The 12115-nt window shown below is 35.8% G+C and overlaps 1 long non-coding RNA gene across 1 annotated transcript; it reads right to left on the minus strand.

Annotated features, from left to right (window-relative positions):
- Positions 1–754: 754 nt before the first annotated feature.
- LOC127450054 (uncharacterized) lies at positions 755–5181 on the minus strand. Its single transcript, XR_007898899.1, has 4 exons — positions 4713–5181; positions 2785–2930; positions 1225–1320; positions 755–1061 (listed from the first exon to the last, which is right to left on the minus strand). It is a non-coding gene; the product is annotated as an uncharacterized LOC127450054 (long non-coding RNA).
- Positions 5182–12115: the final 6934 nt, after the last annotated feature.

Genomic DNA, 12115 nt, shown 5'->3' on the forward strand with positions numbered 1-12115 from the left:
GGAGTCTTATGGATTACTTTTGAGCTGCCTTTATGTGCTTTTTGGAGCTTCAAAGTTTTGGTCACCATTCACTTGCATTGTATCAACCTACAGAGCTGAAATATTCTATAAAAAAATATTCATTTGTGTTCAGCAAAAGAAAGTCATACACATCTGGGATGGCATGAGGGTGAGTTAATGAGGAGAGAATTTTCTTTTTTGGGTGAACTATCCCTTTAAGAAGGTTTGGGTTGACTCAGACAAAACTGAATGACTCTTTATATAAATATAAAATATATAGCTGTAACTATATAACTAAAAAGAAAAAAGTTTGCATTGACATAATTTGACATGTCTGTTTTATTCTGAAATCATGAGATTAATAGTGTTTATCTTAGACGGTTATAGTTTCTAACTAACAGAAAAAATTTAAAGTTCTTTCCGAATAAAGTTTCATATATTATTTATATATTATTAATTTCTAAGGTTTCATCTCTCCTTCCTTTCAAGTTACATATTTTGAAGAATAGTTTGTATTTATGTTGTATCTTTCTAGGGAGTTTCTAGATAATCTTCTAAGAATTTGCTTCGGCTTTAGCATAAGGACAATACAAAAATCAGTTATTTAATTTGTATTATGCTTAGTATTTTTCTCACACCGAATACAGTTAATGGATTGAAAACCCTGATCAAGAGAGCAGTGCTTAACACAAAAGATGAAGATGAATGTGAAAGATGTATTTATTTCATTAGGTTAAATCGACCACCTGTTTTTCTTTTTCGGCCATTTAGGTTTTTCAGTCCTTTGATTGGGCAAGTCCTCTTTCTGGGTTTCTGGAGTCTTTTCCACTTTCATCTTCTTAGGAAACAGGAACTCCTCCTCATCCTCTCCTTCATCCATCGCAGTGGCTTCTCTCAGGTCCTGGCCCTCTGTTTTGTCCATGCTGTCTGCTGGAGTGCTTTCGGATTTCTCCTCTGTGAGATCTTCCTTCTCTTTCATGGCCTCTGACCTCTTCAGGCGATCCCTCCTCTTCTTGCCCATCTTCCCCTTGGCGTCCATCGGCCCTGTTTGACCGTCGTTCCTGTGACATAAAATAGGATAAAAACACTAAAGCACAAGTACTCATGTGCTGGAAAGGGTCACGGTTCTCAAATGCTAACTAGACTTTCAAATGTCTCATTTTTGTCACATTTAGATTTTTATCAAAGTTTACAGCTCGATATGATGTTTAAAGGAACACTCACTCATTATACAGAGATGTGAACACTTGCTGTTTCTTCTTGACGTTCCGAGCTTTAATCTTAAAGGTCTTCACCTCACAAAGTTCATCCCTTTCCGACCTAAACAAGGAAAAATCAAAACAAAATGTATCAAAGTAGACTTTAATTCCATTCCAAAACATTCAGACACCGGCCACACCACTGTGGGAGGCGTTTAGAGGTACATTTAAATAAAAGGACGCTCAAGACTACATTTACATTTATGCATTTGCTATCCTCGACCATAACATGCACTGATTACACTCTGTTGTTGTAATTTACTGCATGATGACACTGTTACTACTGCAAAGACAGGTGTATAAAAGAGTGTTAACGGGTAGAATACAGACTAAAGAATGATTATAGGCATATCTTACTTTGGGCAGATGTGTGAATGGCTTTCGCTGCAGGTGGCACATGAGTGAAGTAGCATATCAAACAACAGAGTGAATGGGCACTTAACAGTATTTGAGAAGATTTGATTACTTTTGTAGACTAATTAACCACTAATTAGACCATGACATGGTCTTGGAAAATGTCTCAACACGAACGATCTTACAGATGGAGGTAAATTTGCACTAGCACTCCAATAACTCTACAAGCCGGTGCGTTCATGTTTACTGAACAGGAATTAGCTGTCGGCCTCAAAGTAGGTGGAGCTTCAGGTCACACCTACAGATGACATGGACCGATGACAGTAAGATGATGTTTAGCAGCTGGGAAGAAGTTTTCCTGAAAGATTGCACTGCCGATTTGTTTCGAACCACTGGAACGAACTCAAAACTACCTTAATTTTGGCCTGATTTTGATCTAAATAACGTCACACCTGTTCACTTCTCGATTTCACAGGAAGTGTGATGTCACCATTAGGGTGATCTGTGTCCCCTTTGGTTAAGTTGGACCCTGTTAACTATTTCAGTTCACCTTATGCATGTGCAACTGAAGTACAGGTATATATGCACTTCTGTGGAGAATTAAGTTTATTTAATGACTGAACTAGAATCAGTTATCACTGAGCTGTGTCATGTAAATACTGTCTAACTGAGTCCAATTTATTATTTCTAATTCACTGTTGTAGCTGTTGTAAATGACCTGCATTCGGATATAGCTCACTTTGATGCCATATGCTTGGATGCATGTTAAATTCTGCAATGTAGTTTTCTAGGAACTTCATTTCATTATAATCACTGCTCTGAAATGTGTAAAAATTACAATAGACACTTTTTTCACCCAGTAGTCGTTGATAAAAAACAACAACAACTCTGGCCATGGTACTGTTTACCGCTTGTGTGTTCGCTCAGTTCACTACGAAGCAACCTTAAAGCTGTCGCTTTGCACAGCCAGCTAAAAAACTTTTCAGACTGCAGCCAAAATTCTTTAAATATAGTATATTTCCTAAAAAGTGCTATGCATTCCCTGTTAACAGTTTAAAATGATAAATAAGGTATAACTTGAAAATGTACCTTCTGCGTAGGAGCCTATTTTCAAGAACCTGTTGATGAATACTAACTTGCTACATGAACACATTAAACATCCAACACTCACTTGGATCAAAAACTGGCTTCCTTTTGGTTAGAATCTCTGCAAAGTGAGATTTCCTTAGTTTCTTTCCCATTAGAGGAGCGTCATCTTTGGTCTTTGTCCTCTCCTCTCTCTTCTTCTTTTTCTTCTTTTTAGACACTGTTTGTAGACTAGGGTCATAGTCAGCATCCATATATCAAAGAGATTACAGGTTAGACTAAGAGCTTCTTTCATACGCATTGATGCCAATGTTATGTGGAAAAATCCAGGAGCTGGATTCACAAAAATTTTGAAATCACAACAATAGAAAATACATTTTAAAGGGATAGTTCACCCAAAAATGAAAATTCTGTCATCATTTACTCACCCTGATGCCATCTCAGATGTGTATGACTTTCTGTCATCTGAAGAACACAAGTGAAGATTTTTAGAAGAATATTTCAGCTCTGTTGGTCCATACAATGCAAGTGAATGGTGACCAGAACTATGAAGCTCAAAAAGAATCACATAAAGAAAACATCAAGAAGTAATCCATATGATTCCAGTGGTTAAATCCATGTCTTCTGAAGTGATATGATAGGTGTGGGTGAGAAACAGTTAAAAATGTAAGTCCTTTTTTTCCTCTAAATCTCCACTTTCACTTTTACATCTGAAAGTGACATGTGGTGCCTGTTTAGTTTCACTTTCACATCTGAAAGTTAAAATGGAGATTTAGAGTAAAAAAGGACTTAAATACTGATCTGTTTCTCACCCACATCTATCATATCACTTCTCAAAACATCGATTTAACCACTGGAATTGTATGGATTACTTTTGTATTTCCCTTTATGTGATTTTTGGAGCTACAAAGTTCTGATCACCATTCACTTGCATTGTATGGACCCACAGAGCTAAGATATTCTTTTAAAAATCTTAACTTGTGTTCTGCTGAAGAAAGAAAGTCATACACATCTGGGATATCATGAGGGTGAATAAATGATGAGAGAATTTTCATCATCATCATCATATTTTCTGAAACATACAATATTATATAAAGTAATATCAACACTCATAGTCTCCATTAAAGGGATAGTTCGTTCAGAAAAAAACAATTATCTCATCATTTTCTTTCCCTCATGTCATCCGAGATGTGTAATATTTTCTTTCAACTGCAGAACACAAATTAAGATTTTTAAAAGACTATTTCAGCTCTGTAGGTCTGTACAATGCAATTGAATGGTGGCCAGAACTTTGGAGCTCCGAAAAGCACATAAAGGAAACATAAAAGTAATCCATACAACTCCAGTGGTTAAATCCATATCTTCTGAAGCAAAATGACATTTGCAGATGAGAAACAGATCAATATTTAAGCTCTTTTTTACTATAAATCTCAACCTTTAACCAGCCCCAGCCAGTAAGTATGCACCAAGAATGTGAATGGCCAAAAGAACAAATGAAGAAGAATGTGGAAGTGAAAGTGTAGATTTATTGAAAAAAAAAAAAGGACTTCAATTTTGATGTGTTTCTCACCCACAGTTTTCGTTTAGCTTCTGAAGATGTATGGATTACTTTAATGCTGCCTTTATGTGCTTTTTGGAGCTTCAAAGTTCTGGCCACCATACACTTGCATTGTATGGCCTGACAGAGCTGAAATATTCTTCTACAAATCTTCATTTGTGTTCAGGGCCGTAGCTAGAGGGGTGAAAGGAGGTAATGATTCTAGGGGCCCACAACAAATTCTAAACTGTATTTTTTAATAGGAAAGGGGCCCAAAGCAATCTACAGTCAGGGGCCCCAGAATACTCAGCTACTGCCCTGTTTGTGTTCAGCAGAAGAAAGAAAGTCACACACATTTGGGATGGCATGAGGGTGAGTAAATTATGAGAAAATTAAAATTTTTGGGTTAACTGTTTCTTAAAAGCCAGTTTAAAAGGGCATCAATACTGTAGTCTTAATGATAATAATTCACTTACATAATGGTTCCAGAATGTTACTATAGAGAGACAGAGCATAAATTTGGCCACAGCACACATGGTTTCTTATCCTCCACTCTCCAGGATGATTTTTTCGCTCATAGTCCTTCATGAACATGGGTTTCTCTGACTTTTTTGAAGTGAATGGCTGCTCATCACTGCCAGATCTTGATGCTCGATAAAGAGCAATTCACAGTTCATACTTAAAAAATCTGGTCTCATAATGTCATTGATCACAGTATTAGTCATAAAATGAGGCCTCTTTACATACAATCCTTTGTGTAGAACTTGGAATCCTTCTGATAGATCTTTGCATCTTTCTTTTTCAGTAGCGAGAGCGTCCTGAAGAAATCCCGGTCAAGCTTTGGGTCCAGCTCCTAAACATTCATTTATCAGGCTGTTATGAGATGTGAGGAAATGGGGACAAAAGAACACAAGGGGATTAAATCTTACCACTTCACTTTCATCAGAGTCCGAGTCAGAGGAGCCTGAGGTATTCTCCTCATCCTGGTCTCCATAGTGGTCCTTCACTAGAACATTCAACATAAACACTCAGATTTTACATTCATTTGATTAAAGGGATAGTTCACTCAAAATGATAATTTTCTTATCATTTACTCACCCTCACGCCACCCAAGATGTGTATGACTTTCTTTCTTCTGCAGAACACAAATGGAGATTTTTAGAAGAATATTTCAGCTCTGTTGCTCTATACAATGCAAGTGAAGGGTGGGCAAAACTTTAATGCTCCGAAAAGCACATAAAGGCAGCACAAAAGTAATCCATAAGACTCCAGTGTTTAAATCCACGTCTTCAGAAGTAATTTGATAGATGTGGGTGAGAAACAGATGAATATTAAAGTCCTTTTTTCCTTTAAATCTCCACTTTCACTTTCATATTCTTCTTTGTTTTTGGAGATTCACATTCTTCTTGCATATCACCACCTACTGGGCAGGAAGGTGTATCTACAGTAAAAAAGGACTTAAATATTCATCTGTTTCCCACCCACTTCTATCATATCACTTCTAAAGATATGGATTTAACCACTGGCGTAATATGGATTACTTTTATGCTGCCTTTATGTGCTTTTTGGAGCTTCAAAGTTTTGATACCCATTCACTTGCACTGTATGGACCTACAGAGCTGAAATCTTTTTCTAAAAATCTTCATTTGTGTTCTGCAGAAGAAAGAAAGTCATACACATCTGGGATGGTATGAGGGTGAGTAAATGTTGACAGAATTAAATGTTTTAGGTGAACTATCCATTTACAGAGACTTACAGCAGCTTTGTGTGATAAGCAGGCAAAGTTTAACTGACTTATGATTACATTTGTTTTACTTGTGGGTCCAAAAAATAGGATTAAGTCAAATTATAATTTTACTGAGCACTATCCTATATAAAGGCAACATCATATGTTCTTGAGAAAAAAAAGAAAGAAAAACACACATTTGTATTCAAATTTGGATTTCAAAATGTACAATCACAGTCAGACACCTGCAAATACTTTAAAATACCATCTACAAATATTGATACTTATGTAAAATACATACACATAACACATAATAAAGTAATACGGAGTAAGAAGCTTTCAGAATCTTTCTGTAATTTTATTTTGATTCATTTATTTATCATAGTGGTGACTAATAAAAATTTACCATACTTTTATTGACGAAACAATACCTATGATGACTGTGGTATCAGAATCAGCTTTATTGCCAAGTATGCGTACACATACAAGGCATTTGTCTTGGTGACAGGAGCTTCCAGTGCACAAACAATACAAAAACAAGACAAATAATAATAAAAAATAGAATAAAAATAAAAAATGAATAGAAGATACAAGTATATATACAAATACACAATAAGACTATATATATATATATATATATATATATATATATATATGTGTGTGTGTGTGTGTGTGTGTGTGTACAAATACAATTGTTTTATACAGATAGTGCAAGTGAATGTAATGGCAGAAGAGGTAGGGTATGTTGGATAAATATAAATAGACTAAGCTGTGTATTGAACATAATTATTGCTCCATGGGGCAGTTTTAACTGTTCATGTGATGGATAGCCTGAGGTGGGCACTATGGTTACCATGGTGAATTGTGTGTGTGTGTGTCTCCACAATATAACTTTAACCTTTTACCACATTATGATACCTACGCACCATCAAAACAAATGATGACACTTTTAATTTGACACTTACATAAATATGTCCTTTGGCCATCACACAAAATGATATTAAGAAGCAACTGATGCATATTTGAGCATGTTCTAAACATACTGTGTTTGCATTTCTAGCACAAGTGTCTCAACTCAAGTCTCTGCAGCTCTATATTTCTCTGCGAACTTCTTGTTGATATTAAGGTCCGAAATAATTGCTCACATCTGTAAACTATCTTCTCATCTGCGATCAGATTATTGTCACAATAATTCAAACTTTCGTGCAGTACATGCTCCACCGCGGCACGGCATGGGCACGTGGCCTATGACCCTCCTACGTCATCGAGTTCAGGGTTCATATATCTCCTCGGATCTGAGGGGATTTCAACTTAGAAATTAAAACAATACTTTTTTTCAACATAATTTGAAATGTACATGGTATACTGGTTTGTTGAATAATTAGATGAAAACATGCGTGTTTGCTTGAATAGGACACGTGGCTTTATTGTGTAAATATGACGTCATAGTCTGGTGCGGCCCCTAGAGGGCAGTATATCATTAAGTGCTTTTTCAATCACACCAAAAGGTACACTCAAAAATTATTTTAAGATTCAAAACTCCATCAAATTGAATTGAGTAATTATAAAAAATACAAAAAAATAAAAAACTAAATAATTTACATTTTGTTAATTTAAATTAAACCAAAAATAAGAAATTCAATTGGATAGATTTTTGTTATGAAATTGCGTTTATCTTAAAAACAAGTGTATTTGAGGCACACTGAAAATTTTAGGAATCATTGCTTCCTTAACATATCAAGAATTTCTTTAATATCTTTTTATTATATATATATATAAGTTCCAGTAAACATAAGTACGGCATATGGGGAATCGCTTGAAAGCTTAAAATCTGAACTTTTCAAAGATAACCATAACTTCTGCATTTATTTTACATAAAATAACAAAATAAGACCTAAAAACATCTGCATTGCAAATAAACACCACCTAGTGGTAATGTGGTAGAAATATGAATATGAATTTAAAAGTCTTTTAAATAGCATTTAAATAGACAAATAATATATCAAATGAAAGCTCTCATTCTCTGATATGCAGTGGCGGATTTAGGCATGGGCGACATGGGCAGTTGTCCAGGGCGACATCTTGCGGGGGGTGGCACGAGGCACCCACACAGACCACCCATCCCACCCTCACCCCCCCATCTAACACTTTGGGGGCGTGTTGAAGCGGGTTTCACCCAGGGCGCCATACAAGCTAGAATCGCTTCTGCTGATATGTGACTGTATTATAATTTTATTGCCCTAATACCACAGTTCGAAAGATTTTCAAAATAATTACAAAGTGAAGTATGATTTCTGTAAGACATCAAATACAAACATTTCTTTTATGTGCCGATCACTGCTACTGTAAGCCCCAAAGAGCTAAAATCTTTATATCTGCTCTTACCTAAGAGAGTTTTCTACAAAATGAGAAAATGTTTTGTACTTGTCTGTGAGCTTGCTTGTGTGAATAATTCAATGTTATATTTTAGATATCCAGAACAAAATGTGCGGTCCAGCAGGAAAAGCATACTAAATATATTATCTGATATATATGTTATCAACTATTGATGATAAAATGTTATATATCATCGCAAAAGATCTCAGCTTTCTAATGACACCAAGATTGAGCCTCTAGTCCACTCAGAGGCCAAGATATTCGATGAAACTATAAGGGTGGTTCATGAACTGGAAATTTGACTGAATATCTATGGATGAGAGCATCTGTGAGGGCGGAAATGCATTAGAGTGCCACCGACATTTCAGATCTGCATATTCTGATGGAAGGTGATAGTGGAAAAAATATTTTTTCTAGTACTTTCTGTCATCTAGTGGAATAAAATAGGACTTTTTACAGGGAGATAGATTGAACAGAATTACATGCTTACAAAGTTAGGACAACAACAACAAAAAAACATAAACATATACAATATTATATGAATAATTGGAGTAAAAAAGGGGGGTATTTGTGAATGGTGAGCTTTTAAATTTGAGTGTGAAAAATTGCAGGCTGCAGCCCAAAAATGCCCCAGAGTTGAAAAAGTTGAGGTGTCATTTACACATTACAATAGCCTTCTTGACAGTAGCTTTGTTAGGAAAGTGTCTACTGATAATAAAAAAATCAGAATTTTGAAGTGTGTGCTAAGAGACAAAACAACTGCACAAACATCTGTCATATCTCTCCACCCATGTCCTCCTCTGGCCCCTTGTCCTCTGACTCCTGCTCTATGACTGTGATTACAGAGAAAGGTAAATTATTCCCTTTTCTGCATATAGGCATGGCAGGGGGCCACGGTACACAGAAAACACAAGGGAAAGTTCAGAGTGCAGAGCTTTGCTGTTAATCACTGCTTTGATGTTTTGCATCCCTATTCAGTGTTGATTATGTTCAGACCTCTTTAACTGCAATTATGGTTAAAGGGGAAGGGGTTGTAAAATGTAAGAGAAGATTTCTCATTATTATGAGTGGTGGGTGTGTAGTGGACTAAAGCACTGAACTGGTAAGTAGAAGGTTGTTGGTTCAATCCCCACAGCCACCACCATTGTGTCCTTAAGCAAGGCACTTAATCCAGGTTGCTCCAGGGGGATTGTCCCTGTAATAAGGGCACTGTAAGTCACTTTGGATAAAAGCATCTGCCAAATGTATGATGGTTAATCATTAGTGATGTCAGACACACTATTCTTCTGGGAGTTTTCTAGAAAGACAAAAATTACAACCCATTCTAGACATATGTGTTTCTATAAGCACTAGCCTCTAATCTGTTTTTGAAGGGACAGTGCTATACAAATAATACATTAACATTTTGGAAAGGTTGGTGGGGCACATAGTTAAAGGTATTTTTTTGTTGCGCTGCCCAATATGGAAGTTATCTGAAAATTGTCGTCAGCCACAGTTTATTTATTCTGTGAGTGAAATTGTCTGATAATACAGTGGTTTCTGGAGATAAAATTAATAGTTTTGTGCTGGTCATGTCATCTCAACATAGCGGCCCCCAAGAGGCGGCCTGCTCTATGTAACATAAGCTTTAAGTAAGCCTTCATTATTCAATAACATTCATTCATTTAGCAGACCCTTTTATCCAAAGTGACTTACAAATGAGGAAAAGAGCAAAACTATTCATCCTAAGGAAGCAATACCATGAAATAATATTAATATTACACTACTGATATTCATCTCATGTGAGTGTACATGATTTTAAACATATTTTTCAAAGTATTAATCATTTGCTTTGGTGTAAAATGTTTTTTTTATTTTATTTTTTTTGCTTAGAAAAAATGTATTACTGTTATTACCAAGGGCGTCGCTGAGAAAAGAGCCCCCTATGTTTTTTGTTTGGAACTGCCCAGGTAGTGAGTGGAACTGAAGCGGGAGTTATGTCAAGCATGTTGCTTATATTGTATGACGCTATTTCATAAGAAGTTTAGAATCAGAACTAACGAGCCCGATTCGCAAATGAATCACTATTTTGAGCCTGTTTCATGAGATTAATTGCTCAAGCTGGTTGGCAAAACGGTCTAAATCGGTTCGCGATTCACTCTGAATAATTTGGACGGCTCCCACACGGACTGAAGAGGTTTCTTACACCGTAAACAAACCAAACACTTTAGAAAAACGTTTCTGTGCTACAGGTAAAGACATTTTCAACCAAAAGAGTATCAAAATACTAACACATTATAACACATAATATATTAACTACACAAAACACAAAAAAATTAACAATAAATTATCAAAGCGTAACTAATAAATTAACAACAAATAACTATACATATTAACGCTAAATGACTATAAATAACAATAAATAACAATATACAATGGGACACAACTGCAAAACGTTAGTTAACTAATTGTTACAATTTAATGCATGACAACGAACAAACATAATCTAGCCAAGTAGCTGACTGACATTCATTTTCTTATCAGTGATCTTGTTGCGGTTCTCCTCTTCCTTTTTTCATTTTCGTTCCTGACTTGTAGGTGTGCATGCACATCTAGCTACAACTCTCTCCTTACAGTTACATTCTCCCTTCCCTTTCGGGCCACAAGGGGGCGCCGTATAACAGTCTAATTGAGCCTTAACAGCTGAGCTGCCTGAGTTTTACTTGCAGCTTTTAGTATATTTAATAATAATAATAATAATAATAAACACCTTGCTTTGCGGGGCCCTGATGGTTATTTTTTAAAGGCCGTTTTGAGAAACTTCAGCTAGTGAGGAAATGTGAATACTTTAGATCTAGAAATGCTTTTATCTCATATTTACATTTATGCTATACATAATGTAAAAATGCTGCTCCCAAAGTCACCAATCACATGCTTTTAAGCAGAAAAAATAAGCAGAAAAAGCTGATTTCTTTCCCACAAGCAAATAAGGGTACACTATCCGACCTGATAGCTGAATGAAACACACCTCATATTAGGTGTGGGAGAAAAAAAAATCTATTCTGTTACAAATCGCAATTCATGATGAAAAAGATATATATATTTTACATTACACGTCTAGCTTAATGCTAATACAATGATTGATAGATGAAAATATGAGGCTATATTTTGCAGAGTTCAACACAAACAGGTTTTTTCTCTGAGAAGTTTCTTTACGTTCAGTCCTTTAAAGGGATAGTTCACCCAAAAATGAAAATTCTCTCATGATTTACTCACCCTCATGGCATCCCAGATGTGTATGACTTTCTTACTTCTGCAGAACACAAATGAAGATTTTTAGAGGAATATTTCAGCTCCGTAGGTCCATACAATGCAAGTGAATGGGTGCCAAAATTTGAAGATCCAAAATCCACATAAGGGCAACATAAAAGTAATCCATACGACTCCAGTGGTTTAATCCATGTTGTCAGACATGATATGATAGGTGTGGGTGAGAAACAAATCAATATTTAAGTAATTTTTTTTTATCATAAATTATTCTCCCTGCCAAGTAGGGGGTGATATACACAAAGAATGTGAATCACCAAAAACAGAAGAAGAAGAAAGTGAAAGAGAAAGTGAAGGAAAAAGGACTTAAATATTGATCTGTTTCTCACCCACACCTGTCATATCACTTCAGAAGAGATGGATTTAACCACTGGAGTCGTATGGATTACTTTTATAATGCCCTTATATGGATATTGGTGCATAAGATACCCCTTTAACCACCGAATCGGGGGTCTGTGGCAATTCCCATCC

Source organism: Myxocyprinus asiaticus, chromosome 13 (genome assembly GCF_019703515.2).
Source record: "Myxocyprinus asiaticus isolate MX2 ecotype Aquarium Trade chromosome 13, UBuf_Myxa_2, whole genome shotgun sequence".
Taxonomy (NCBI): Eukaryota; Metazoa; Chordata; class Actinopteri; order Cypriniformes; family Catostomidae; genus Myxocyprinus; species Myxocyprinus asiaticus.